At 60.7% G+C, this 27,510-nt stretch overlaps 1 protein-coding gene across 1 annotated transcript in view; it reads left to right on the top strand.

Annotated features, from left to right (window-relative positions):
• The window catches only part of RAI1 (retinoic acid induced 1), a 103,454-nt gene that overhangs the window by 23,486 nt on the left and 52,458 nt on the right, over positions 1–27,510 (top strand). The window contains exon 2 of the mRNA XM_052658528.1: positions 11,379–11,512. The gene's annotated coding sequence lies outside the window, so the exon portion shown is untranslated. The remainder of the gene's footprint in view (positions 1–11,378; positions 11,513–27,510) is intronic.

The raw sequence follows: 27,510 nt of genomic DNA, 5'->3' as shown, positions 1-27,510 counted from the left end.
GGACCTTGTGTACAGACATGCAGCTGGCCTTGGCCACACAATCACGCGCACACTTGCTGGGGTCTGTGGCCCCTAGAGCCCAGGCAGGCCTGGTGGCCGCGGTGAGAATAACTCAAGCAAGCTGGTCACTGAGGAGCAGGCCTTGGCTCCTGCGGGTGCTGCTCTGCCCACAAACACGTATGCACACCTACGTACAGCCAGAGGCTTGCTCCCTGCTGCTGCTGTGGGGATTCTTCCTCTTGGCTTTGACCGTGTCTCATCACCCCCTCCCCAGAGCTGGGCTCTGCCGGGAGACCCCCTCATGCCTGGCCCATGGGGAAGACCTGCCCAGCGTTCTTGATGTAGGAGATGGGCCTTTTGCTGGAGGCCCCGCTGGCCCCATGTTGGGTGCGACAGGCCTAGGCCCTGTGACTGGCACGGGCTGCTCCGCCCTCACCTTGGCACCTGCCCAGCAGCACCTGTGCCTACCGAGGACTTGCCCCCCCTTGCCTTGGAGGTGGAGAGACAGACAAGGAAGTGGGGAGAGGCTGCTTCAGGGAGCTGGGCACACCCCCCCCAACCCTGCCTCCTTTGAGACTGCCCCCTGGGAAGCCTGTGCATTCTTAGATAGGACCTTCAGGGCCATTTTCTCCAACTGCCAAGAGAAGGCAAGTGTCTTGCCGAAGGTCACACAGCAAGTCCATGGCACAGCTGACCAGACTTACACCAGAACTCTGGGGGCCCCATGTGTGCATGGTAGGGGTGTGGAGGGGCAGCAGGCGGGAGGGAGGAGGTGGGGCTGGGTTCCCAACGAGCCTCCCCTCCCCTCCTCTCCTCTCTGCTGCTCTCCCTTCTCTCCCTCGCACGGTTTGTTTGGAGAATGACTCACAGGAATGCAGCAAAATCCTGATGGATGAGGAGGCAGGGCTGCAGTACCGGAAACCTCTCCAGGATAGGGAGGCGGACTGAGCTGGGGGGCCAGGGAGGCTGGCAGTCAGGGGGCCCTGCGTGCAGGTGGGGAGACCAAGGCCCTGGGTGAGCTCCAGGCGCTGGCCACCGTGGAGCCTGCTGTCATGCGTGTAAACACGTGCATATGTGCACATGGACACACTGGCAGATGCATGCACAGGCACATGCATACACTGGCACACATACACACCGGCACACGCATGGACACACACACACACTGGCACACAGGCGCACACATGCACACACACAGGCACGCCCACACACATACGTGTGGGCCCAACTGCAGCAGCACCTCTGGGCTCCAGCCCTCCCACCTCTTCTCTAGATCTGACCCCCACACCCGCCGGGCACCAACCCCGAGTTTTCCAACACTGTGCCTCCCGCTGGTGCACAGTAGGTGGTTGACAAGTGTGGGTGCTGAGCTTGACCCCAGCTGGACCCTTCTCACCCACATGTCATAGCAGAACCCTCGGGGCAGGAAGCCTGCCTCCTAAGGAGCCCTACTGTGCTGGGCATAGCTGAGGCCAGGGGAGGCCAGGTGGACAGGGTGCCCCCAGCTCTGTCAGAGGGGGTGTGTGGGGGGACCCGAGCAGGCAGGTCAGGTGGACCCTTTAGCAGGGCTGCAAGAGCAGGCACAGGGCACAGCAGCCACCAGCGTGGCGGGGGCTCTGGGGGCCTGGGAAGGGACCGGGCTGCATGTCCGGAGGCCCTGCGGCCCAGGCGACCGGATCCGAAGTGTCAGGAGAACCCCTGGTAGGGTTAGGAGGGGCACTGCGTGGTCTATACTGGGTGTGCCCACCAGCAGAGACACTGCCAGTTCATCCAAGTGCCCTGTGGGTGTGTGGGCTTAGCATGTGCCTGTTTTACTGGAAAAGTGAAAGTGAAGTCACTCAGTCATGTCCGACTCTTTGCGACCCCATGGACTGTAGCCTACCAGGCTCTTCTGTCCATGGGATTTTCCAGGCAATAGTACTGGAGTGGATTGCCATTTCCTTCTCCAGGGGATCTTCCCAACCCAGGGATCGAACCTGTGTCTCCCACATTGTAGACAGATGCTTAACCGTCTGAGCCACCAGGGAAGTTTTACTGGAAACAGCCCAAATATTCACTGACCTCTGACTCCGTGCTAGGTGCGAGCTGCCATTTTAGTGAAAAAGGTGGGACAGAAGGAATGTCAGACGATATGTCCTGGTCAAGGAGGGGAGGCAGGCGGAGCTACGGGGAGAGGTGGGGAAAGCAGAGACCAGGAGACACAGGTTCTAGGTGGGACCTGGTTGACAGAGGCCAGTGTGGCTGAGGCAGAGGAAGCCGGATCACACAGGACTGGGAGCCACTGATGGTTCTCGGGATCTGACTTGAGTCTCAGTGGATCCCTTGGCTGATGGAGGGCTGGAGGGGGCGCGGTGGGCACTGGGAGGCTGGAGGAGGGGGCGCCCTGGCCCCTAGAGATAGAAAGCAGATGAGTGGCTGTCGGGGGCTGTGGCGCTGGGGAGGAGGAGGTGACTGCTGTGGGGTGGGGCTGCTTTCCTTCTGATGAAAATGTTCTGGAAATGGTGTTGATGGTTGCAGGACTGTGTGTAGACACCAAAAACTGCTTTGACAGGGTGAATTTTTCAGTATGTGGATTCTACCCAAGTTTTAAAACTTTAGAACCCGTCAGGACTCTAAGCAAAACTGACTTAGTGATAATTGTCCCAGGGCGAGGGGAACCCTGGATTTTTTTCCTTTCTACTTTCACATACCTTACAACTTCTAAACTAAAACTAGGAATTTCCCTCTGAAAACTAACTGCTCTGTGATGAGGTTAGGGACTCGATGGAGGGCCGCCGGGTGCCTTTCTCTGGCCCACTGGGCGCCGTCTGTAGTTCTGCGGGCTTTCATATGGCTGCTCTGGGCTTCTGGAATTCCATGCCTGCTCACGTGGCCTTGGTCGAGTCACAGGACTGGAGATGCCCACGGCCCTCCCCTGGCCTGCGTGGTGTCCCCACCCGGAGACCCCCTTCTGCTTGCACGCTGTCAGCCGCAGGCGGCTCCCCACCTCCAGAGGCAGCCCGTTCCGTTCCTGGGCAGCTCTGCCTGTGAACAGACTCTTCCTTATATGGAGGGGACGCTGTCCTCCTGTTGCTTCTCCTCCCCCTCAGCTCCCTCTCTGAGCCCCCATTTCTGGGTCTGTGGCACAGGGGCCCCCCAGTCCCTCCCTGCCCTCACTGGGCTGCCAGAGGCCATGAGGTTCTGGGGTGAAGCAGGGCTGAGGGGCCTCTGCCCCAGCAGTTAGCTGAGTAGGGTGTGCAAATGCAGCCTTTGAATGTCACTGTGAAAGTGGACTTTGATCCTCATCCCAGAGACTGAAAACTCAGCTCTCTCCATTGACCAGAAGGGGTAACTATCCCCAGAGATCAAGCAGGCAGATCCCCCGGCGACTTCCACACGCTCATTTCCGTTAGCTGGCACAGCCGGGCCCTGCCGCTCTCCCTTTTGAGAGGTGAAAAAACTGAGGCTGAGAAAAGCGAGGGGAAGCAGCCAGTGGTCTCTTGCCACATGTCCTGGGGGTGCGTGGGACCGTGTTGGAGGCTGAGCAGCACTCAGCCTCCGTTGTGGCTGCTTCAACTCTCTGGGCTCCGTCAGCCTGTGGGAGGGGCTAGTCCTCGCGTCTGCTGCAGCTGCTGCGGAGTCTGGGCGGTTGTCCGGGTCACAGACCATGAGCTTTGTGCTCAGTTTAGGGAGAGAGGCATCAGCAGCCTGCTGTTCAGCCCGTGTCCCCCCACCCCATCCCACCTCTGCCACCTGCGAGCAGGAGCATCACCCCTCTTTCTCAGCTGTGGAAACCAGGCTCAGAGAGGGTGTGGGGCTGCCCAGGGACACACAGCCAGCATGTGGCAGAGCCAGACTTGCTCCCGGGGGCTGGCAGGGGTGGTGCTGTTCCTGGTTCAGGGTATGTGGGAGGGTGCAACCTCAGCCCCTAGTAAGGACATGCCACCGCCGGCCTGGTCTAGGTAGGCACGGACAGGAGGGCTCGAGAGGGAGAGCAGAGGCCCCAGGAGCCCTGAGCTGAGCTAGGAAGGGGCTGGAGGGGTCACGTGAACCACCAGAGGTAGAGACACCTGTGCGCGTGGGGTAGGAGACGGGTGAGTCAGGCGGGTGTGGGCGTGTGTGCGCGTGTTGCCTGCACAGAGAGGAGGCTCTGCGTATCCTTGCTCTGTGCCCCTTGCATGTGTGTACATGCTTCGTGTGCATCTCCTTGCCTGCATACAATGCATGTGTGTGTCTGATAGGGGTGTGTGTGTATGGAGGTCTCGATGGCCAGGATCTACTGTGTGATGTGGGCAGCTTCTCTCCTGGAAGTGGGGGGTCTGAGGGAGGTTGCAACGCTCAGCCTCTTGCTGGGCTCCCACCCCAGCAGGCAGAGGAAGCCACTGGGGCCCAGGGAGGGCCCGTGAGAAAGTAGGGGCTGTCTGGGGAACCCCTGGGCCTAGGCAGGAGGGCTGTGTGGCCCAGGGAGCGGGACGAGGGGCAGAGACAGTCTGTGTACACACGTCTGTGTGTCTTTGCATGTCTGTTGGGGCTGTGCCCCGGGCCTGGTTATGTGTGTGTGTCCAGCCTGCACTCACTGGCCTGGGCAGGTCTGGGGCCTTATTGGGGGGCCACTCGAGTTGATGGTGCTTCTTACCTGGGGGGTGAGTGGCCCTGAAGTGGGCCTTTGCCCTTCATTCCACATAGTCCCTGGAGGAACGTGTCCACGGGATGGTCACTATGGTTTGCCTCTGCCAGCATCCGGGTTCAGGCTGGGGTGGGGTCAGAGGTCAGTCTGTGGCTGAGGTTGGGTGGGGGTGCTGGCACTGTGACGGGGGTCAGGGGTCAGTCTGCACTGGAGCAGAGGACTGGTGAGTTCTCGGCCACACCGCTGCCCCTGCCTCTTGCTGAGCCCCGCTGGGCACCAGGCAGGCATGAGGCTGCAAGGTGCTGCTCCCAGGACCAAGTCGGGACCCCAGCCAGGCCAGAAGCACTGGGGGCAGGTGACCACGGTCATAGTCAGAAGCCAAGAGTGCCGTCTCCAGAGAATGCAGAGCGGGATAGGGGCCTGGAGACCCCTGCCCGCCCTCCCCTCCAGCCTCCCTTCTCCCTGTCCCCACTGCCCTCCACTCTGCTCCCGTCTCTCACCCTCACTCCTTTCCCCACCCTCTGGCCTTCATCCATGCTTCCCAAATGTCTGTCTGTCTTCCCTCTTTCCTTTTCATTCTCCTACTGATCCCTGTCCGCAACCACCAGCCTCTGCCCTCAGAAGGCAGGGCCGTGCGGTCTCCAAGCTCAGCGAGATGGTCCAGCATCTCAAGTGCTCTGGACGCTGAGAGAGGATGGTGGGGGAGGGGTGCTTCAGGTGTGCTGGCCAAGACCCCCCAGCAGAGGGAGGCTGGGGGTCTACCAGTAGGGGTGTGTGTGTGAGAGAGAGGTCAAGGGCCTCCCGGCTGGGTCCCATGCCCAGGGGACAGTGTCCGCAGCTGGTGGTTCTGCCCTGTCTGAGTCAGAAGTTATACGACCTCATCTGGTGGGCTCTAGTCTAGGAAGGAAGGATGGACAAACAGAGCGATAGCAGAGAAAACCCCAGCCAGCAGAGATCAAAGGTTGTTCAGAACCAAGTGAAAGTGAAAGTCACTCAGTCGTGTCTGACTCTTTGTGACCCCATGGGCTATACAGTCCTGGAATTCTCCAGGCCAGAATACTGGAGTGGGTAGCCTTTCCCTTATCCAGGGGATCTTCCCAACCCCGGATCGAACCCAGGTCTCCCGCATTGCAGGTGGATTTTTTATTAGCTGAGCCACAAGGGAAGCCCAAGAATACTGAAGTGGGTAGCTTATCCCTTCTCCAGTGGATCTTCCCGACCCAGGAATCGAACCCGGGTCATCCTGCATTGCAGGCGGATTCTTTATCAGCTGAGCTATGAGGGAAGCCCTTATAGATCAAAGGCAGGGGAGAAAAAACTGGCCTTTGGCCTGACATTCAGCAAACAAGGTGAGCAGACCCCAGCCCAGCCAGCCCCCAGGGCTGTGGGCCTGCCCACAGATGCATGAAAGGGGGAAAATGAGGCTCAGCATGGACATCGTGGTAGATCAGGCAGGCTTCCAGCACACCCACTAAAAGTGAGGCTGGCTAAGCTGACAGATGGCCAGGAGGGTCACTGACAGTCACAGGGGTAGGAGAATGGCCCGCCCATGGGAGAGCCCACTCCACATGCCCACCTGGCTGCCCACTACAGCTAATGCTGTCAGCCCTTCCTCCAAAATAAACCCAGAACTGGATGCCCTGTTGGCTCTCTGAGCCCCCACCCTGTGAGGCGCCACCCCGATGAGGCCTGCTCCAGAGATACTTCATCTGTCGCCTCAGGAGACCCGGGGGCCTCACAGATATGCACAAGGGCCTGTGGGTGGCTCCTGTCACTTCTGTGTCCCCGTCTCCTCCCACGTGCCCCTTGGCTCCTGCACTCCAGCCTTGGCGGCTCCATGAGGGCTCTCGCCCTGCCCCAGCCTCTGGGCTCCACCTGTGCTGTCCCCTCTGTCTGGGCAGCTCTGCACCCAGGTAGCTGCTTGCCTTCTGCCTTCGTCTTTCAGGTCTGCTGTCACCTGTTTCAAGTGCCAGTTCCTGGGCACCGACGGGAAACCAGCTCCCCCACCCTGTACTCCCAGCCCCACGCTCATGCTCAGTCACTTAGTCGTGTCTGACTCTCTGTGACCCCATGGACTGTAGCCCACCAGACTCCTCTGTCCATGGGATTCTCCAGGCAGGAATCCTGGAGTGGGTTGCCATGCCCTCTTCCAGGGGATCTTCCCGACCCAGGGATCACACCTGAATCTCTTGTCTCCTGCACTGGCAGGCAGGTTCTTTACCACTGTGTGACCTGGGAAGCTCTCCTTTATTTATTTGTCGCAGCACACCTCACCTAAGTGACTGTGTCCTGACAAGGAAGAAGGGGAGCTCCATTTTGCTCCTTGCTCTGACTCCTCACACGTAGAACAGTCCCTGGAACATAGGAGGTGCTCCATAAATACTGCCCAAGTGGTTGGGTGCCAGGGGCCAGTCAGCCATCTGGCCCTCAGAGACCTGGCTCTGAGATGGGAAGGGTGGCCGAGCTGAGGACAAGATGGAAACTTAAAATTGCTGGCACACCTTTGACCTGAGGCCCGCGCACCTGCAGACCAGGCGTCCAGTGCTGCGTCCTTTCCTCCGCGAGCCACAGCCCTCCAAGCCAAGTAGGCCTGGGAGTCACCACACCAGGGCTGAGCTTGAACGAGACATCTGGGTCTTGGTAGCACCTGCAGGGCCTGATGGCTGGAGTCTGTGTCCCTCTTCTCTGCCTCTCGTGCCCACCAGGAGGGTGGGCCCTAGCTAACCCCTTCTCTGGTGGCCTGTCAGTGAGCCCAGCATCTGGGAGCCCCCCAACTGCATGATCTGCCTGGGCGCCCCCCCTCCTCAGCCCCTATTTATTATTTCACCCTGAACAGCACCTGGACACTGGGTCTGCAGGAAAGTGGCTCTGCAGACAGTGCTGAGCAAGTGAATGGGCACCATCCTGGCCCAGGCTCTCAGGCTCTGACCACATCTCTCCCCAAGAAACAGCTTCCCCTCACCAAGACCGTGAATGTTCACCCTGGCCCATGGGACTCTCCCACCAGCCAAGTGCAGGGTTCCCTCTCCCTGCCAAGCCTGGAGCAGGACTCACATGGCAGGGCATGGACTCAGACCCCTGGCTGGAGCAGGGAGCCAAGCAGCCAGGCAGCCTCCCCTCAGCATGGACGAACAGACCTGCTGTGTGGTGGGCCCAGCTCACCATCCTGCAGATCCCGCTGGTAGGGGCTGAGGGAACAAGCAAGGGGTCCAGGGCCGGGCACACCTCAGTCTGAATCTTGGTGCTGTTGCTTCATTCATTGCTTTGCTAAGAGCATCCTGAATGCCTGCTCTGGGCCTGGCACTGAGCCAGGGTCTGGAAATTTTACAGTCAGGTGGGGATCAGTTGTCCTGCTGTGTGTTCTTGACAAGCCCTCTGATGGCTCTGATCCTGGCTTCAATCAGAGATGGGCAGAGCCCTGCCTTGACAGCACTGGTGGAAGGGCCTTGGCCAGGTGGGGGCGTCTGTCCTCTGCCTGGGAAAGGGCTCCGTTCTCCTTTGGGATGAGCGGCAGCTCCGCCATCTCCTTTCTCCCAACCCCTTGGACACGTGATCGGAATCCAGAATCTATGAAGGGCCCTCGAGTGACCTTGGATGAGTCATACCACCTGTCCTTGCCCCACTGTTCTTCATCCTCTCCCATTGTTCTCCAGAGGGGCCCTGGGTTCAGAGAAGAGGAAGCGTCTGGATCAGGCTCAGTCGTTCAGTCACCAGATACTTATTGAATCTGTGCCAGGCACCATCCCAGGGACGGAGGAGGCGCCAATGAGCAGACAAACAAAAGCGCCTACAAAATACATTACATACGGTACATTAGAAGGTGGGGAAGAGCGTTCCAGGCACAGGGATCAGCAAGTGCAAAGGCCCCGAGGTGAGAATGAGACAGTGATGAAGGGCGCAGGGGAGTGAGTGTGCTTGTCCTTAGGGAAAGTGGGCATCTACCACCACCCTTTCCCCCACCTACCACCTGGCCTGTTGGGGGGCTGCCTGGAGGAGATGGCTGAGTCAGGATGTGACAGAGACAGGCTGAGGGTCAGGCAGCGCTAAGGTTGAGTCGGGGGTCCCAGGAGGAACTGGGACTTTTTGTTTTAATGGTGCATGCAGTGGCCTCAGTACTGAGTAACCCTGGTTCCCAGGCCAGATAATTGAAGACTAAGCATCTGCATATTAGAAGTGGGTGGGGCTAGAGCCCAGAGAGGAGGGGGTGCTTGGGGTGCTCAGGGTTGGCTGGGGGATCTGGCATCTGCAGGTTTTGCTGCATCCTCACCAGGTGAGCCCGGAGTCAGCAGAGGGTCTGTCTCTGGGAATGGTCTGCTCTTGGCACCAGGCAGCCACCCTCAGGACTGGGCAGACTGGAAGCTGTTCCTGGCCAGTGCTTCCCACGCCTGACTGCTAGATGCTGATTCCCAGGCAGAAGGAACAGCGTGGAGGGGCTCTGGCCACTTGGATGGATGAGGTCTGGGCTAGAGACCAGGAACTTGTTTTCTTCGTCCTCAGTTGACAACCTACAAATGGCAGGTTTGGGGTGACTGTTCTGGCCCCTGGAGTCCTAATGACCCCTGGACCACTAGGACCTGCACAGCCTTCTGCCCAGGACCTGGAGGCAGGGCAGTCCTTCATAAAACCCCTTCTCGATGCACTCTCGTCACCCCCACCCCCAGTTCGCTGCTCCCCACCACCGCCTGCCCAGCCCAGAGGGGCCGGGCTGAGGAGGTGGTGGGCTGAGGAGGCACTCCAGGAGTGGTGTGATATGGTATTGGCCCCTGCCCTCCAGGGAGTCACCAGGTCTCTGCGAAGGTCCGGCAGGGTGGGGAGAAGCCCTTATGTAAAAAGCCCTTAGTGGAGGGGCGGTTAGTAGGTGGGGACAGGGGTCTGGCCATCACTGAAGAGCAAAGACCAAGTGACAGAGGTCGTGGGGTGCGCTCCTCCCTCCCGCCAGACAGACAGGGGCCTGGGGGGACGCGAGGTGGGGGCCAAGGTGAGTGGGACGGCCAGGCTGGCGGGCAAGGAAAGTGGAGAGAGCCAGCGCTGACCGTCAGTGTGATCCCTGGCGCGATAATCGGATGGACGGACGACAGGCCGGACACGTGTTTGGGTAGAAGGTGGGTGGATGGAGAGAGAACGGATGAATGAATGAATGGCTGCGTGGGCGGTGAGCAGCCCGGCGAGGGGCGGGCCGCCAGGCGCTCAATCACAGCCCCGGGGCGCGGCGCCCGCCGGCTACGCGCAACCCTCCCCCCCGCAACCGCTCGCCCCACACCTTGGCCCCGCCCGGGACGCGTAATTCCGCGTCCCTGGGGCTCTGGGGCCGCTACGGCGGCGGCCCGGGACTGGGGCCAGGAGGGCCCGCCCCTCGGCCGCGGGGGAACCGGAGGTACGGTCCCGCCTCGAGGCCCTGGCCCTGCGCTTCTTTGTCTCGGCCTGGTCCTCCACCGTCTCCGGACCGCCACCCGCCTCGGCGGGCAGTCCTCGCCGCGCGCTTCTGGGCTGCTCACGGATCTCCAAGCCTCGGTCCCCGCTGCCCCCAGCCCGTAGGCGTCTCCCCGGCCCGGTCGAGTCCTCCAAACCCGGTGCCTCTAGGACCGCGGGGCCGGCCAGTGCCAGGAGCTCTAAACTGCGTCTGTGGAGCGGGGGCGGGATGCGGGTCCCCGGGTCTCCGCCTTCTCTCCTCCGCCACCACTCGCCGCGCTGTGCTGGGACCCCTGAGCGGCCTGTTCGTGCCTCTGGGGCGGTGCGGTCCCTGACGCCACGCGGCCCCCTTCCTCCAGCCAGGCCTCGGCCCCGCACGCAGAACACTGCCCCGTTAGCCCCACACAAGACCGCGTGCGGGCGCTCCCCAACCCCTCGCTGGTCCCCCGCCCCTACAACCGCAGCTTCACGCAAACAAGCCCTCACGGAGACACGACACCCCTAAGACACACTCGGGCCCACGCAGACACAATCCCATACGCGCACAACCTCATGCAGACACGGCCCACACAGGCGCAGTCCCGCAGCCCTTGATAAACAATCGCACACAACCCCACGCAGGCAGCGCATCACTCAGTCCCCCCGAGACCCAGAAGCACATTCACAAGCTCGCAGCAGGCCCCCCCGCCCTGTGACATTCACACGAGGGGCAGACCAGAAATACACAGCCACACTAATAAACACACGGACCCGAGCGCGCAGCCAGGAGCTCACCCACGGGCTCGTAAGTCACTGGGAAAATATTAAAGCGTCCCCTCCCTCCCCTTCCTTCTCTGACGCGCGCGCGCGCGCGCACACACGAAGATACTTACCACCCCCCCAACCCCCGCCCGCCCCGGGTCCCTAAGCGCCTCGGAGCTTCCTAACCAGTGACCCCGAGCCCCGCGGTGAGAGCCGCCGGAGCGTCTCCCCCGCGCCCCCTCCTCCCGCTCCCTTCAGTTCCTAGTCCTCCCCCGCCCCCTACCTCCTGCCCCCTCAGCCTCCTCCCCTCCCCCGCGTCTGGGGCGCGGGCTGCGCGCAGCCAAGCCCCTCATCGCGCGCCCCTCCCCGCGCGCGCCCCGCGCCCGCATCGCGCTCGGCGAGTGGATGCGGCCATGGGGCGGTCTCTACCTCCTGTCCCCCGGTGGCCCGTGAATAATGGCTACTGAGGGCGCTCGCAGGGGCTGCTGAGAAGGAAACACGGGGCGCGAGAGGCGCGGCGCGCGCGGGAGCGCGAGGGAGAAAAAAGCGAGCCCCCGGCCGCCGCGAGCGGCGGGCGGAGAGAAAGGAATCGTGCGAACGCTCACATTTTTTTCTCCCAAAGATCTCATCCGGCCGCCGCGTTCTGGAAGAGACGAGGGGACAGCGCGCGCGAGCAGAGGAGGAGAGGCGGCGCGGGGAAGGGAGGCGGCGAGACGCGCAGCGCCCGCGCCCGGGAGACCCAGGAGGAGCCCGCAGGTATTGTTGGCGGCGAAGCTTTGTGTCTTGGTGGGTGGGGGGACGATCCGGGCGCGAGGGCTCCCGAGGCTGCCGGCCGGGGTCTCCGCCCGCCCCCGGCACCCCTCCTACCGCGCCGCGGTCTTGGCTGGAGTTGCAGACCTGCCTGTTTGGGGTTTTCCACACCCGTTGTGGGAATCGGTCTCAGAAGGAATTTTTTTTTTTTTTTTGGCCGCAGTTTGGTTGTACCGGTGATTTCCCCCTCCCCTTCTCTCCACCACACACTGGTGAGAGGTCTTGGCGACCGTGGCACTGGCCGAAGGCTGAGGGCTGAGATGGCGGGGCTGGTGGCCGCGGACCGGAGGGAGGGACGCGGGGAGGAAGGAGTTTTGCTCAAGTTCTCAGTCTGCGCCGCGGAGCTGGTCAGGCGGGGAGGGTCGGCTGCGAGCCCCGTCCTGCTCCGGGCCACCGGTGGGAAACTTCCCTAGAGCGCAGCCTCCCGGGGGACTCGGCGCCCCCGACGCCTCGGGCGCTCACTCCGGCCGCCTGGGCCCCGCCTCGCCGCTCGCGAGCACCGAGGTCGCGCTCTCCCCGCCCCCGCCTTCCTCCTCCCCCGGCGGCTTCCGGATCTGGACTGGGCAGGAGAAGCGGCTCCGAACACTTCCCCCGGAGACCCCTCCCCACTGGCCGCTATAGTCCCCTGCCCTGGCACCCCAGCCTCGCGCGCGCCCCAGTGGACAGGCTGACAATGAAACCTCGCGCCTGTGCGGTTGTGGGGAGAGGTCGGAGCTTGGTCTCTCAGGGGGCTACTAACCCCGGGAAGCCGGAGGGGGGACTCCTTGGGGGTGGGGCTTGTTTAGGTTAGAGACGCTGACATCGGGTGGGTCGGGCGGGGTGGGGTGCGCGGTGGCGGCCCGAGGCTCGGGTTCGGGGGCCGGGGTCGCGGGTTCCAGCCTCTCTTGGGGTTGGTGATTGGCTGGTGAGTGCAGGCATGTCGAGCCCCCCTCCCCCCATCAGCCACTCCCCCCCTCCTTCCCGTACAATGCGGGCTTCAGAGGTGATCCTGAGGGTGGTGTGAGTGTGTGTGTGTGACGGGGTGTTTGTCTCCTGCGGTCCACAGCAGGCGCTGCTCCTTGACCCGGAGATCCGACCCTCGCCCCTCCCCTAGGGGCTGGGGGCGGGGAGAAGGGGGTGGGAACTTCTCCTTTCCCGCCTGGGCACTGCGAAGCGAGTGCTACCCCTGAGAATTTCTGGGGACCGCAGGCCTGGGGGCGCTCAACGCAGAGTGGGGGCCGCGGGGTCAGCGGGGTCTCTGCACACAGAGCGCTCCATCCCTCTGTGCCTTGCGGGGAGGGGCGGGGTGGAAACGGCCAAGGCTAGTTGGGAGTGTGAGTGGGGGCAGAGAGCCGGTGGAAATTTGTATTCATTACGTTCCAGGGAGCGGCCCCCCTTTTCTTCCTGGGGTAGGGAGCAGGCCCAGGGATAGGACTGCCAGCCCCGGCAGGTGAAGGAAATCCTTCTATTCAAAGAGGGGATCCTTGCGGGGGTGGGGGACAGCACGGGAAGGCTGTTCTGTGGCTCCATCCAGGCGTGGAGAGAGTTAATCCTCCCCGACCCTGTCAGCCCCCACCCAGGAGGCTGCAGTGGGGACCCTTTGAGCTCACAGCATGTTCCCACCCTGTATTCCCACCAGGTGGAGGGGTGCCTTCTCAGGACCCCCCTCTGAGCCCAGAGAAGGTGCTGCAGTGGGAGAGCCTGGGAAAGCTGGTGCAGCCGGAGCCTATGGCCTCGTGGGGGGACTCTCCCCACTCCGCAGCCCCACCGTAAAGGTCGGTTTCTGACCGAAAGGCTAGACCCTGAGATCTTCACAGCTGAGGGCCAGCCTGGGAGGTCACAGGGAGGCAGGATTGATTTCTGCTCACTAGAACCCCTGTAGGGTCCATGCCCGCGGGTGCATTCCTCGGGGGGTGGGGGGGGGTCTTCCTCCTCCCCTGGTTCCCTTTCCTGCAGGTGAGAGCCGGACCTGGCCACAATGGACACTGGGCTTTGGCTGGACAGACACAGGGATGAATGAACCAGTATTGAATGAATGAATAAATGAATGGAAAGGGAAAGTTTCTCAATTGAAGGTGTTCATTTTTAAGAAATAATTTTTCAATATATATGTTTTAAAATATGATTAATGGGAAAATCTGAAAAATTGAGAAAAATAAAAAAGGTTGTGGACAGTCTCGGTGGGCTGTGACAGTGTTAGTACTTTGATGTCGTTTTCCGCAGTCTTTTCGGCTTGGTGGCTGGGTTGTTTTTTAGAGACTTGTCGGCACTCTCTCTGTTCAGACGTATATCCTGCTCTCTTCGTTGGCGCTCATGGGAGCCTTTTCCTGTTTTGTAACCAACTCTTCATAAACACCGCGGTTAATGTCTTCAGGCTTTTCCAATCGGGTGGATGCACCACCATTTACTTAATATTACCCTTTTGTTCCATGTTCTGGTTGCCCCTGATGAACGAGGTAGTGGATTTCTTCGTGAGGAGAGCTTTTTTTTCCCTTTGATGTTTAAAACGATTTCCTCAAAATGACGCTGCTCACGCCTGCAGTGGGAGAAACAGGCTCCTCATTTTTCCCCTGATAAGTGGGACACTGTTACACTTCCTCCCCACGATCCAGAACCTTCTTTCAGAACTGAAAGAGCCTCGGCAGTGAATCACCTGTCTGAACCCCCTCCTTTGACAAGAAGGAACGGGAGCCCAGAGAGGGAAGTGAATTCCAAGGTCACATAGCAGCCAAGAACAGGCTGCTGAATTCGCCTTTTGGTTTCCAAATTCAGGAAGAGGGGGTCCTGTAGGCTGGCCTTGCCCATTTCACAGACGGGGGCACTGAGACCCCAGGAGAGGAGGAGCACCCACTCGCCTCTGATGTTGATGTCTGGAGCACCAGACAGGCCCCTTAGCCCTTGTGTCTCACACATTGGCTATGGCCATGATGTTCACGGTGCCTGGGGCCACCCAAGGTGCCAGCCTGTGATTGGCCAGCAGTGGATTCCCTGCTGCCCCTGCCCCATGGCTCCCCCTTCCTCTCTGCCATCCCATTTTCCAAAAGATAAAGCTGAGGAGCCAAAGCAGATGCAGAGAGAGAGTGGGACTGCAGATGTCAGAGGACCCCCTTGGTCATGCCCCTGCCCTGGCCTTCAGTCCTAGTAGTTCTGTGTCTTTTCTGGGGCTGGGGCGGGTGTTGGCACAGACCCTGCGGTGGGGAAGAGGGGGAAGACCAGCGATGTCTCAGCTGCTCCCTCTGGCTCGGCTCGACCCCAGGAGGTCCCTGGGGAGGAAGGGAAAGGGAGGGGAGAAAGAGGAGAGGGAGCAGAGATGCTTGGAGAGAAAGGAAAAGAATTAGAATGGTGGGGGAGAAAATGGGGAAGGAAGGGATCTGGTTAAAGAAAAAGGAGAGAGGAGGTCCCCGCCCCCCCCAGGCCCATTGGGCACCCTTGGGAGCGACTGGGGGCAGGGTTCCCAGTGGGGGAGCTAGGGCTGCTCGGAGCTGTGTGGCCTGGGTCAAGGTGGAATGGAATAGCTCTTTAGGGGGCCCAGGAGGATCCAGACCAGGTGGGTGGAAGGGAGGTGGCAGCTCCTCTGGTCACGGATTCCAGTGGGGCAGGTGGTAAGGCACCCCAGGTCAGAGGCCAGGGCCAGGGGTGTGTGTCAGGTGAGGCGATTATGGCTCTGACTTCCCATCGCCAGGACAAGGGCCTTGTGTCCCCCCTGGAAGCAGCCCTTCCGTGAATGTGGGTATTTGGGCCTTTCTTTGGTGTCTCGACTTGGACGCCTTCCCGTGTGCCTGCGTGTGCATATGTCTGTGTGTCTGATCCTGTTTGTGTATTCTTGGGGGTCGGTATGCCTGCCAGCCTGGGTGTGTACGCCCGTGTATTCTGTGTGCCTCGGGCCCTATTTTTATATCCTTGGGCATGTATGCTTGCATGCATACCTGTGTGTGTGTGAATCTGTGTGTGTCCCTATGTGTACATGTCTGTGGGTCTCTGATCCCACGTGCATTTCTGGGGGACAGTGTGCCCTCGAGCTCAGGCACGTGTGTGTCTGTGTGTGGGCACACACTGCTCCTCCTAATGGCCCCCAGAGGGATGCAGGCACCAGGCTTCTATGCCATTTTCAAGGTTGCAGCTGGGTGGGTGAAGTGGGGGGCGGCCTTCGACTGGGAGGAGGGCGGGGGGAGGCAAAGAAATTCTTAAAAGACCATCTTCCCTCCGGTCTCCAAGGAGATCAGCCTGTGAAATGATCCGCACGTTAATTAAAAACGATTATATCCTGATTGAGCCATTCCTGCTCACATCCCCCAGCCGGGGAGAGGCCGGGGCTGCGGCCAGAGAGGCAGGACGTGGCAGGGTCCCAGGGTCCCACTGCGACAGGGCCAGCTCCGGCCCGTGGCCCCTGGAGGGGAGCGGCCCTGGGGGGCAGGTGGCAAGGCATTGAGGGTACGTGCCCACAGCCAATTTGAGCTTCTGGTTTGAATTTTGAAGACACCCACCCCCCGGGTGTGTTCTCTGAGGTCCGTGGAGCTCCTGCCAAGAGGTTGAGGTTAAGAGCTGTCCTCCTGTGAGTGTGGACATTTGGGCATTTTTGTGCTGTGTCTTCGTGCTGTGTGTGTGCACACCTATTTGTGCCTCTCTGTGAGTCGGGATGGCACCACCAGCCCTGTGGATCCCTATTCCTCTGTGCCAGGCACTGAGCCTGTTTGCCCAGATCCTGCGAGTCAGCGTTTGTGGTTCCGGCTTTTTAGAGAAGTGGCATGCTTGAGGTCACAGAGCCAGAGGTTGGGGACCAAGTCCTCTGATCCCAAGACCCAGACCCCCTTCTAGCTCCCAGCTGCCCCCAGACTTCCATGATGAGGGGTGTTCCCTCTGCATGACCCCTGGGAAGCTGAGGTGCCCAAGGGTAGGCCTTGTCATTCTCACAGTGCTCCTGATGTTGTTCATTCGGAGGTCCGAGCTGCATGGGGTGCAGGGCTGTGGTGTCCAGACATGTGGCAAGCAGATGACTGGCCAGCTGGAGTGGGCTGTGCTCCTCTCCTTCCCACGGCCATCCACTCTGGCTGATGACCAGGGCAGACCAGCTACAGGTACCCTGTGGGACTGCTGGCCACCAGGTACCCACACTTCTGGGTCCATGCTGCCGAGCCCTTTCTGGAAAGGTCTGGATCAGGTCCCACTGCCTGGCCTGGTTGTCTGGCTCCCATTAAGCCCTGCAGTCATGGAACAAGAAGGCAGGAGACCCTCAGTCCGCACCCCAGAATCAGGTGGTGGTGTGGTTCACGAGAGGGAGGCACTCAGGTGAACCAGGACACCTGGTGTTTGTGTCCAGAAGGTGGCCTGCCATCCTGCCCCTTCCACTCCACGCAGTGGGCACCAGCCTGTGTGCCCAGGAGCCGTGAGCACACAAGCCAAGGCCTCTCATGCTTCCTTAAGCCTCAGTTTCCCCTTTGTACAGTGGGAGCATAGCTCTTTCCTGACCAGACTGTCAGGAAGGTAAGAAAAACCAGGGCAAGTCTGTTTAAGACTCGTCCCGCAGAGGGGAGTGGACCGGAGGGTACTTGGCTGCAGCCAGATGCACAGGGAGGCGCGTCTGCCCCTTCAAGGCACCGGTGTGTCACCTCGGCAGGGGCCCTGGGCCTGGTGGCCTCTGGGAGGGAGATGCACTGCTCCCCTCTCAGGGTTTCTGGGAGGCCGACTGGGGTTGAGGTGGCTGTCGTCTCAGTAGTGCCTCCAGGGGACTCAGACGTCGCTGGACTCACCCGAAGCTCCATTACCAAAGGGAGAGAGTCTGCAAAGGGGGGGCGGTTCCTGCTGGATCAGGTCCCACAGTCTGAGGGAAGCCTGGCCAAGGGAGGGTTGTGGGGCCAGAAACGGCGTCATGAGGAGTTAGAGGCACGGATGGGACCAGAAAGGTTCTCTGTTGTTTCTCAAGGGCAGCACTCAGGGAGACAGAGAGAGGCAGATGTCGGCTCCTCCCAGGAAAAGCCTTTTGTCCCGAAGCTGGAGGAGACCCTGCCTGCCTATGTGCCCCTGCGGGGTTCCGTCCCCTGAGCACCTCACCCCACGTGGTATCAGCCTTCTCGCCTCTCCCAGGGCCAGAGGTGCGTCCTGTCCCCTCCGTCACTCGCATGGAGGCCCTGCTCATCTGCAGGCGTGTCACCCCGGGGGAGTGACCAAGGATGAGCTCGAGTCTGCACAGCTCCGGGGTCTCCACCTTCCAGGCCCCACGGGGACAGTGGGTAGAGCTACTGAGGGCGGGGGCCACAGCTCAGCTCTCCCAGGTGGCCTTTGGGGATGCAGCCCAGGAGCTGTCCCCCACCTTCTTAGGAACTGGAACTCAGATATTCACGTGATGTCTGGCTTGGGTGTGCTGTCACCTAGTCTGGAAACTCACCTGTGGCCAGATTCAGAGCGCAGGCCCCGTTTGCAGCCTCCAGGTTCATCGCTGTCACCCAGGGGTCACTGTCACTGCCCCCTGTCCAGCCTTGAGAATGGTGCCAGCCTCATGCACATGCGCCCCGCTCCCACGTAGAGTGAGGGTTTGTGAGTGGAGGGCACACTGGGACTGGACCAAGCGCCCACCTGCCCTGTTCTCCTGCACACACAGCTGGGGTCCCAGCTGCTCCCACAGCCAGGCTGGGCGGGCATCTGATGGGCGCCGGGGTCACAGGTCAGGCTCATTTGCTTCCTCGGGCCCTGCCCCCAAGGAGTCAGGATGGTCTCCAGGAGTCGGGAGCACACCTTTCAGCCGGCCTGGAGGTAGGACAGGGCCTGGAGCAGAGGGCTCTGGCAGCAAGAGAGCTGGAGGCCGGGGTGGAGGCTGAAGGGAGTCTGGGCCCAGCGGGGTCCCGCTGGAGCGAGGACCAGAGTGACCCGCCAGGGCCTGAGTGTGCTCCCTCAGAACGCCGCCTCCTGACTCCTTGCTGGTGGCACGTGGACCGGAGGGAACTTCCTCCTCCTGCGGCCTCCTGCCCCCGGAGCTGGGAGCTGCTGTGCAGACCTGGGGCGCCGTTCCCCAGGGAGGCGGAGGCCTGCAGCTGAGCCTGTGCCCTAGCCAGAGGGATTACAGAGTCTCGGCTGGTGAGGGAGGTGGTGGGCCTCCGGGACCAGTAATTAAAGCCCAGCAGATGATAATTCCCTAAAAGAAAGCTCAGCAGGAAGAGGGAGGAGGGGCCCAGAGAGGGCAGGCAGAGGCAGGGTGGTAGGCTGGGGGAGTGGACAGAGGACTGGAACCTGGAGTCCTCTCGTTCAGAGCATCCTCTCTGTGAGACCTCCCTCTGCTGGGCCCCAGCACTTAGCTGTTTCCTGTCTTCAAACTCCCTGTGAAGGAAGATTTCCTGTTGTCTGCATCTTACAGAGGAAGAAACCGAGGCCCAGAGGAGGCCCCTATGGGACAAGGTCCTTGGGGCCAGTAAGAGTCTTGGCACGGATGACCAGGATGACGTCCAGGCCATGCAGATCTTCCCACCCCTCCCTGTGTCTGGGGAGGGGCAGGGGTCCTGGCATCACGGCTCACAGTGTGGTGGCTGGAGGGGGTTGGCTACCCGGCATCGCCTGCCGTGCAACAAGGCAGGATCGCCCCTCCGTGGGGCTCTACACACCTGTCCGGGGCTCCGATTGTCCTGGGGTTTCCTGTAGCCTAGACAGTAGGGGTGGCCAACAGGGCAGACCCTGCGGTGAGGGGGGCTGTGACCTCTGGGACTTCCTCCCCCACCCCCACTCATCCTGCAGGTCCCTCTGAACCTCTCACGCTGCGTGGGGGGGCTTGACTGTCACCCCATCTGACAGAAGAGCATCCGAGCCATCTCCTAGAAGTGAAAAGCTTTCTGCTGTCCTGCCCTTCCCGCCCCCCACTTCATACCCACCCCCACACTTGTCTGAGCAGACTGCCTACTCCGGAGGGGCCAGAGACTCAGGCTGAAGACCACAGACCAGACCAGAGCTTGTCCCCGGTGACACCTTCAGGTGGGCACTATGTGGCCTGCCACAAGGCTTAAAAAATAATACAGGGCTTCACATAAAAATCCCACTTTCCGCTCCTCTTACAATTGGAAATCATAGATCTGCAGACAGAGTTGAGACAGGGCTGCCCACCCCTTGGGCCTCTGCAGACCCTTCCCAATCTAGTTAACCTCCACCCACCCCCACCCCACCAGGTTTGCCCCTCACCCCATTTACATCTGGGGCTTCTCTGGTGGCTCAGTTGGTAAAGAGTCTGCCATGCAGGAGACCTGGGTTCCATCCCTGGGTTGGGAAGATTCCTGAAGAAGGAAATGGCAACCCACTCCAGTATTCTTGTCTGGAGAATCCCATGGACCTAGGAGCCTGGTGGGCTACAGTCCACAGGGGGTCACAAAAGAGTCGGACTCAACTGAGTGACTAACACACACACACACCACTTAACACCTGGGCTCCCATCCCGGCACCCCAGCTTTCGCTTATCTTGGGTAGATTATATCTTGGAACTCCTCTGTAAAATGTCCAGTGAAAGTGTCTCCAGAAATTCTCCAGGTGAAAATAAGTACAATAAAAGGAAGGGGGTGCCAGGAGGAGGCTGCCAGAGAGGGCCGGAGGTGGCAGGGGCCCTGGGGAGCGTCAGTGAGCTCTCCCTGCCCTCACGTGCCTGCTGGGCAGCACCTGGGCACCACCCTGCCAGCCTCTGCTGGCTCCACACGTGACCGTGACCCTTGGTCTAGCCTCAAATCTGCACCACCCCCGCCCCGCCCCAGGGCCTCTCTGATGGAGGGAGGAGGGCTGCAGAGAGGTGGGGGGCTCCGACAGCACCCTATTCTTGACTCCCATTCCAGCACCCGTTCTCATCTCAGATACTGTAATGTTGGCTGCTTGTTCATGTGCATTTAAAAAGAACACTCTTGTAGTTAATATGCGGGAAGGATTTTGATGTTCTCGCACATAACCTTTTGCTGAAGTGACATCGTGCGGTGAAAGGGTCCCGGGAGAGTCGGTGTAATTTGGGCTGTGAGGGGCGGAGAATACCAATGCAGAGACCTCTCCAGAAAGCCCGGAACCAGGAGCCCCGGGGACCCCCACCTGTCGTCCCACCCGAGGCCTTGTCCCCTGCTCTCCATCCTGGCCCCAGGGACTACAGTTCTTTCAGATTCATTCATACTTGGGCTTGGCTGTTGGGCTTTTCCCTCTCATGTCTCTGGTCTCTGAGTGGAATGAATTCCGGGGGAGGGGTCCTCCGTGGAGAGAGAGGGATGGAGTTCGGGGGGGACAGATGGGGAAGCCCCGTTCTGAGCAGGAGCTGGCCAGTAGGGGTGGCAGACAACCGGGCCCTCGCTGCGGGAAATCGAAGGGCACGCTGAAGATCTGTCGTGTCTGCCCTTGGCCCCAAAGGATCAGTAAGGGGGTTTGAGAGGTTCCAGTTAATTGAGGCTGAGTCTAAATCGGAAGGCTTAGTAAATGGTAATTGTCCTCCCGTGGGAGTGGCCCAGAGCTCACTGATGCCACCAGCAGTGGGGACCGGGGTCGGACCCCTTCCCCTCCTGCCCACCTAGAGGCTCTGAGAACGGCCGTCCGAGGTCTCAGGGACAGACCTGGTATGGATGGGCCACCTCCTCCCTCCCCCAGGCGGGCTCAGGGCCTGGAGGTGTTTGGCATGCCGGCCTTCCACCCATCTGTCTCCAGGACCCTCCCATTGGCTGGGGATGGATGTCTCCACATGGAGCCTCAGCGGGACACAGACTCTGGGATTCCAGAGAGCAGCACCCGGCTGTGTGGACAGAGGTGACTGTGAGGACTTTCAGTCGTACCCCGAGGGGAACTTCCTGTCATTTAAAGTGGCCCAGAAGCAGCCAGGGCTGCTCCAGAGGGTCTGCGAGCAGATCCAAAGTGTGCCTTCCTCTCCTGTGCGGTCCTTCCTGATCTCAGAGGCCTGGACTATGGGCTTCCCTGGGTGACCACACACAGCAGTTAACTGAGGCCACCCTGACTGCTTGGAGGACCCGGCCATGGCCTCCTGCCTCTCCGGGTCCCCAGACCTGCCCAGAGAGGCAGGGAGTGTGGGTGAGGGTGGGAGGATGTGTCTGTGTGCCCAGCAGGGTGGGGCTGAGATGATGCGATGCTGTGTGCGTGTGTGGCTCCCAGGGCTGGGAGGGGGGTGGCTGTGAGTGTGGGCACCTGGGCCAGTGGACACATTTGTGCTGAGGGGAGGGGTATGCCAAGGCCCTGCCCACCCTTCCTGGTTCAGACCTTCCCACCCAGGCCCCTCACTGCCCCTGCCTCCAGATCAGACCCGGGAGGCTTTCAGTCTCTCCAAACACTGACCAGCCATTCTCCCCTCTCTCAGGGACCTCTACACCTGCCAGCCTGGCTCTTACTTTATCCTTGTTCCCAGGATGAGAGCAGGTCCTGTGGGTGGCCGGGAGGTCCCAGGGCACCATGGGGACAAGGAGGGGGAAGGAAGAGGCCACCTGGTCACTGCTCAACTCGCTCCCTGCCCAACCAGGAGAGCGTGAAGAAAGTGGTTCCTGGGTTTTCACAGCATCTGGGCCAGATGGGGAGGCCTCTGTGGATGTACTGTGAGTGTTTGCAGACGCAGATGGAGCGTGTCCAGAGGTGGGGTGTTTTTAGAATTGAGACATGGCGTGTCTGGGCCAGGCTGAGGGTGTTTCTAGAGACGACATGAAGGTTTTCTGGAGGAGGGGCATGCAGCTGGAAGGTGAGACGGGGCACTTGGGGAATAGAAGGCATTTTCTGGGGTGAGGATGAGGCCTTTCTGGATTCCAGACATTGTCAGGGCTGAAACATTTCTGGAAAGGGAGTGTTTCTAGAGACAGACTATAGTACTTCTGGAAGCGGGGTGTTTGGGGGGTGATGCTGGAGTATTTCTGGACGTAAAATAGGGCATTTCTGGATTTGAGGTATTTTGGGAGCTGAAGTGGAACGTCTCTGGAGAAGGCATGTGATATTTCTGGAAACGGAGCATGTCTGGAGCTGAGAGGAACCTTGATGGAGAGCACTGTCATTTCTGGAGACGGAACATTCTGGATCAGACAGAGGGTTTCTGGAGAGGACATGGGCCACCCTCAAAGTGGGGGCTGGAGTGCTTCTGGAGATGGAGTTCTTGGAGGTGACGGTGGCTCAGTTCGGGCAGCCATGGATGCCTCTTGAGAAGCGGGTGAGGTGGCCTCGGAGCCCAGAGGGCCCGGCCTGTGACCCTGGTGTTGTGGGATGGGCTCCTGCCCAGGCCCACCCTTCCTCAAGCCTCCAGCCCTGCTTGTGGGGCCCCAGCCCTGCCCTGTGGGCCCTGGCAGTGTCCAGGTTCACTGCAGGCATAAGCTGTGGCTGAATGGTTAATCTCACTTCACGCAGCTTCCTGGGAGCCACCTGGGCTCACTTCCCAGGCCTCCACTGGGGACCCCCCACCCCCTACTTCTGAGCAGCCCTGAGGTTGGCCTTGTTTCAGCAGAGGGGTCACAGTATGAGGCCTGAAGTGGGGGCAGGCCAAGTCCCTGCTGGGCCCAGGGTGACCTCAGGGTCCTGGCCACCTCCCCCCACCCCCCAACTCCAGGGGCCTGGATTCTGAGGACTGTCACCACTTGAGCTGGCCCGGAGCTCTGAAGTAATTATTTCTCTTCCTTAATTGAAATTTCAGCCTCAGTGATCCCGTCTCTGGATCCCAGGGTGGGAGAAGGCAGGGAGCCCCTGCCCAGAAAGAGGGAGCCAGTGCCTGCCCCCAGGCTCTGGGGGCCACCCCACACCTCGGATGCCAGCCATGGGCATGGGTGGAGAAGCTGCAGTTTAGGGAGACAGGGGTCTCAGGTGGTTGTGGGAAACTGCAGTTAAGAGGCTGAGCCTTCACCCCTGACAGTCTAGGGGAGAGCTGCAGGGGGCCTGACCCAGGCAGGTGTGGGTCTGGGGTGGCCTGTGTTGGGGCCCTGATCCAGGGTAGCAGGAGGGGCCAGGCTACTGGGAGAACCATCTCCTGGGGTCCGGGGATGGGCCAGGGGTCTGGCTCATGCCGAGGCAAGGAAAGCAGGGGACCAGGTAGTGCCTGCTTCAGGGCTTGGTGAGGTGCTGGCCACGAGGGGTGGGCTGTGGCTGGGGGAGGGGCGCCAGGGAGCCTGTTTTCCCAGCTGCGGTCAGCTGGGCGGACACACACACACACACACACACACACACACACACACACTCTCTTGCTCTCTCCACCTGGGTGGTCCCTGCCTCCTCCTGGGCCCTGTGGGCCTGTCTGCCAGAGGGGACAGCCGGCCCCAGGGCCAGCAGGAAATGGGGAGAAGGGTGGGCTCCCAGGGGGAGAGGGCCTTCTGAGGTTCCAGGAAGCAGGCGGGCCTGGCCCGGTTCTTGCGGGCCCTGGGGATCTCAGTCTTCCCCATCTGGGAAGTGGGGTTTGTGGGCATTCTTGGGTGCGGTTGCCCTCCTCGCTCCTGGTGTTAACGTGCGGGGTCAGTGCTGGGGGTGTTTTCCTGGCACCCATTAATGCTTGGGCAAGGGCTCCCCCACCCCCAAACCCCCAGGCAGGCTATGACAAGGGACAGTGGGGCCACTTGGAGTGAGGATGGAGAAAACATTATTAGGATGAGAACCACGCTCAGCAAGGTTGCCTGAGCCCTGGCTCTAGAAGCACACAGCCGCCTTTGGTGGGAGACACCTGGGCTGGGCTGCCCTCCAAGGGTAGGGGCCAGAGATGGGTGGGAAGGGGCATGCAAGCCCTGGGAGCTGGGGAAGTGAAGAGGGGTGCTTTCTGAGAGGGAAGAGGGTGCAGGCAGGGGCAGCAGGGGCTGTGGCCCCTCCGCCTGCTGCCCTGTCTCAGCCCTAGACCATCCTGCTACAGCACCTCCCCCCCTGACCCCCAGCTGCCCCCACTGGCCTCCCCTAGCTTAGGAATTTTGAGGCCTTACACCACCACCCGCCCTGAGCGGAGTCCTGTCCTCCCTAGGGTGGGGGGCCTGGAGCCCCAGAGGCTGCCTGGGGTGGGTTCCTGGTGCCTACGCCACCGGCCAGTCAGCTTCTGAGCTGACCTCCTTACCTCGGGCCAGATGGGGCAGCCCCTCCCCCAGGCACAGAGAGCTCGGTCACCTCACCACTAAGGGAACAGGGGGCCTTCCTAATGCTGCAACTCCCCAGGGATTCAGATGCCAGGTGAACCCCTTCCAGGTGGATGGCCAGGGGCCCAGGCGTCAGTGCTCCAGAGGGCATGGGGACTGCTCACCGCAGGGGCTTGGAATTGATGTCCACCAGAACCTTGGGAGACCCTCCAGGGCCTCCACCTGGTGGGGGGCACATGGACTTATGGGACGCCGACTTTTGGCACCTGGGCCAGGGCCCCTGCCCACCCCTCGCCATTCCACGGCCTCCGTTTGGGAGGACCCTGGCCAGGGGGTCCCAGCTCCTCCTCCACCTAGAGAAGCTCTGGGTCCCCAGCTCAGGGACCTGCCCTCTTCTTCAGAAACCTCCCAGAGGCTATGGACACTGCGCATTCGCCCCTGGGGAGCTGGTGTCATTGCCCCGCATGGAAAAGTGGCCCCTCCACTGTCAGCCCGGGAGCTGGCCGGGGGCTGGGGGCGGAGAGACCTGACGCAGTGCCGGGGCTTCCTACAGGTGAGGCCAGCAAGTTGGGCAGAAGAGTGAAAGAATTTGCCTTAGGCCACGGCCCGCCCCCCATGGTGCCCAGGCAGGGATGCGACTGGACTGCAGACAGGTGCCCTTGTGGCAGTACTTCCCGGGCCCAGACGTCCCAGGAGAGAGGTCTAGGCAGCGCAGGCCTGTGGGCCACATTCTGCGTGTGTCTCTGACCCCTAGGCTGTGGCCTGTCCACAGGCTTGGAACGGGCCCCCATCTTGGCTTCCCCAGAACAAAGCGAGATGAGCCACAGTGGAGGCTGCAGCTGAGCAGGTGGAAGGGGCTCCATCTGCCTTTTGTTACCGGAGGAAGGAGGGCCTGTTGGATGTGCCCTTGAACAGGGAGCGGAGGAGTGGGGAGGGCTGGGGCCGTGGGGAGGGGGCCGGGGCAGACACACCTGAGACAGACGCCGTCCCTGCCCCCACGCCCGTTAGCACATCGAGAGCGTGGTCACCATCTTAGCATTCAGCACACACGCACGCTCACACACATGCCCCTGTGCGCACACACACACATGCTCACACATGCCCCCCCACCGTGTGTGTGCGCGCACATACAACACACCCCTTCACGCACATCACTCCCAGCTTCCTACACCCTCCCCGGAGGTTCCCTGTAAACCAGGAAGGTAGCCTCTGACCAGCAGAGAAAAAGAAAGAAAAGAGGAAGGGGGCTTTGGAGGAGAATGCGGTCCTGGAGTTCCCTTAGTTCCAGCTCCAGTGACTCGTGGGGCGGGCTTGGCCACCTTCCTGCTCAAGAGGACCCTCCCCCCGGCCCCTCCATCACCCCATTAAGAAGACGGGGCCCTTGTTCCTGAGTTCTGCGGCAGAAAGGGAAGAATCAAGGACTCTTCAATAAGAGAGAGCTCCCTGGGTGGCTCTGAATAGTTGCTTTTTGTGTGGCAGCGAGGGACGGTCCTCTGCTCGGCGCGCTCTGCCCTGGCTGCCTCGTTCTGTCGGCAGCCGCCGCCACTCCTGGGTCTCCAGGTGACTGAGCTGGTTCCTCGGGAGCCTGGTCCTTCATTGTTCCTCCCTTTCCCTCCCGACACCCTCTAGCCTAGCCAAGGCCACGGGTGCCTGTGCATCTCAGGAAGGCAAGAGGAACACTGAGGTGATTGTCAGAAGGCTGAGACCTGGGGAGGCTCCTGCCTTGTTCCAGAGGCTCCCCGCGTCCGGGTGCTGGGCCGGCCACCTCTGCCAAGCCCAGGGCCAGGCTCGGTGCCCATGGAAGGGGCTGGACTGGAGGGAGGGCTGGCCCCGGCGGGGGTGACGGTGGGAAAGGAGGCAGACAAGCAAATCCGTTTCATCAGACGCTGCATATCTTAGGAAAGCACATTTCAGCTCTTTTGGCTTTTGGCAAGCTGGTCCCAGCCTTTAATTTTCTAATAAAAAGGAATTACATTTGCTGAAAAGACAGTAACCAGTTCATGCCAGTGTCTCTCCCAGAGACGGTAGTTCTGTTTTGGGTGCCTGCCGGGCTTGTTGGATTAGGGGTAGATGGTGGGCTTTTGTGGCCACAGGGATCTCTGGGGAACATTGTAGGAGCAGGTAGGACCCGTGCATCCCAGGCTGCAGCGCCAACCCTACCCAGAGGCCCAGAGACCCACGGCAGTTGTTCAGTCGACCAGTCATGTGCAACTCTTCGCCACCCCATGGACTGCAGCACTCCAGTCCTCTCTGTCCCTCACCAAGACCCAAAGTTTGCCCAAGCTCATGTCCATTGCATCAGTGATGCCATCCATCCATCTCGTCCTCTGACGCCCTCTTCTCCTTCTCCCCTCAGTCTTTCCCACGGCAGACAGGAATAAATACTTGTGAATGAACCCTCACTACTGAGGCCTGGGCTGCTGGGTCAGACCTTTGCCCTGTGAGTCACTGCATGTGTACACACGCACTCCCCAGAGTCTGCGGTCACCTATCTGAAAGGACTTGCCAGCTCCGCACCCCCCAAGCCCCTGGCACCGATTCATTGGAAGCTTTGCCAAAAATCATATCCTTTAAAAAAAAAAACAAAACAGCATGCATTCATTGTTTGGGGAAAAAAAAAAAAACACAGAAGTGTGTGAACTTGGAAGTTTATGTTCCCACAGCTCCAGGCCCGAGCTCCCCAGGGGGATGGGGTCCACCCTCCCATCACTGGAAATTCTGTTTCTCAGTCCCCACTGGGGTTTCACCCCATGTGACCCTGAGGGCCCCTCCACTGTCCACTGCCTGCCATGTGGATGGCTTTTCTGCTGTTAAAAATACCTTCATTCCTGTCCCAGTTTTATTATTTAAAAAACCTTTTTTGGATTTATTTATTGGCTATGCTGGGTAGCTTGTGGGATCTTAGTTCCCCAACCAGGGACTGAACCCAGGCCACTGCGTTGAAAG

This window comes from Budorcas taxicolor, chromosome 19, assembly GCF_023091745.1.
Source record: "Budorcas taxicolor isolate Tak-1 chromosome 19, Takin1.1, whole genome shotgun sequence".
Lineage (NCBI taxonomy): Eukaryota > Metazoa > Chordata > Mammalia > Artiodactyla > Bovidae > Budorcas > Budorcas taxicolor.
Note: the sequence above shows the minus strand (reverse complement) of the source record. Positions and strands in the feature narration are given on the sequence as shown.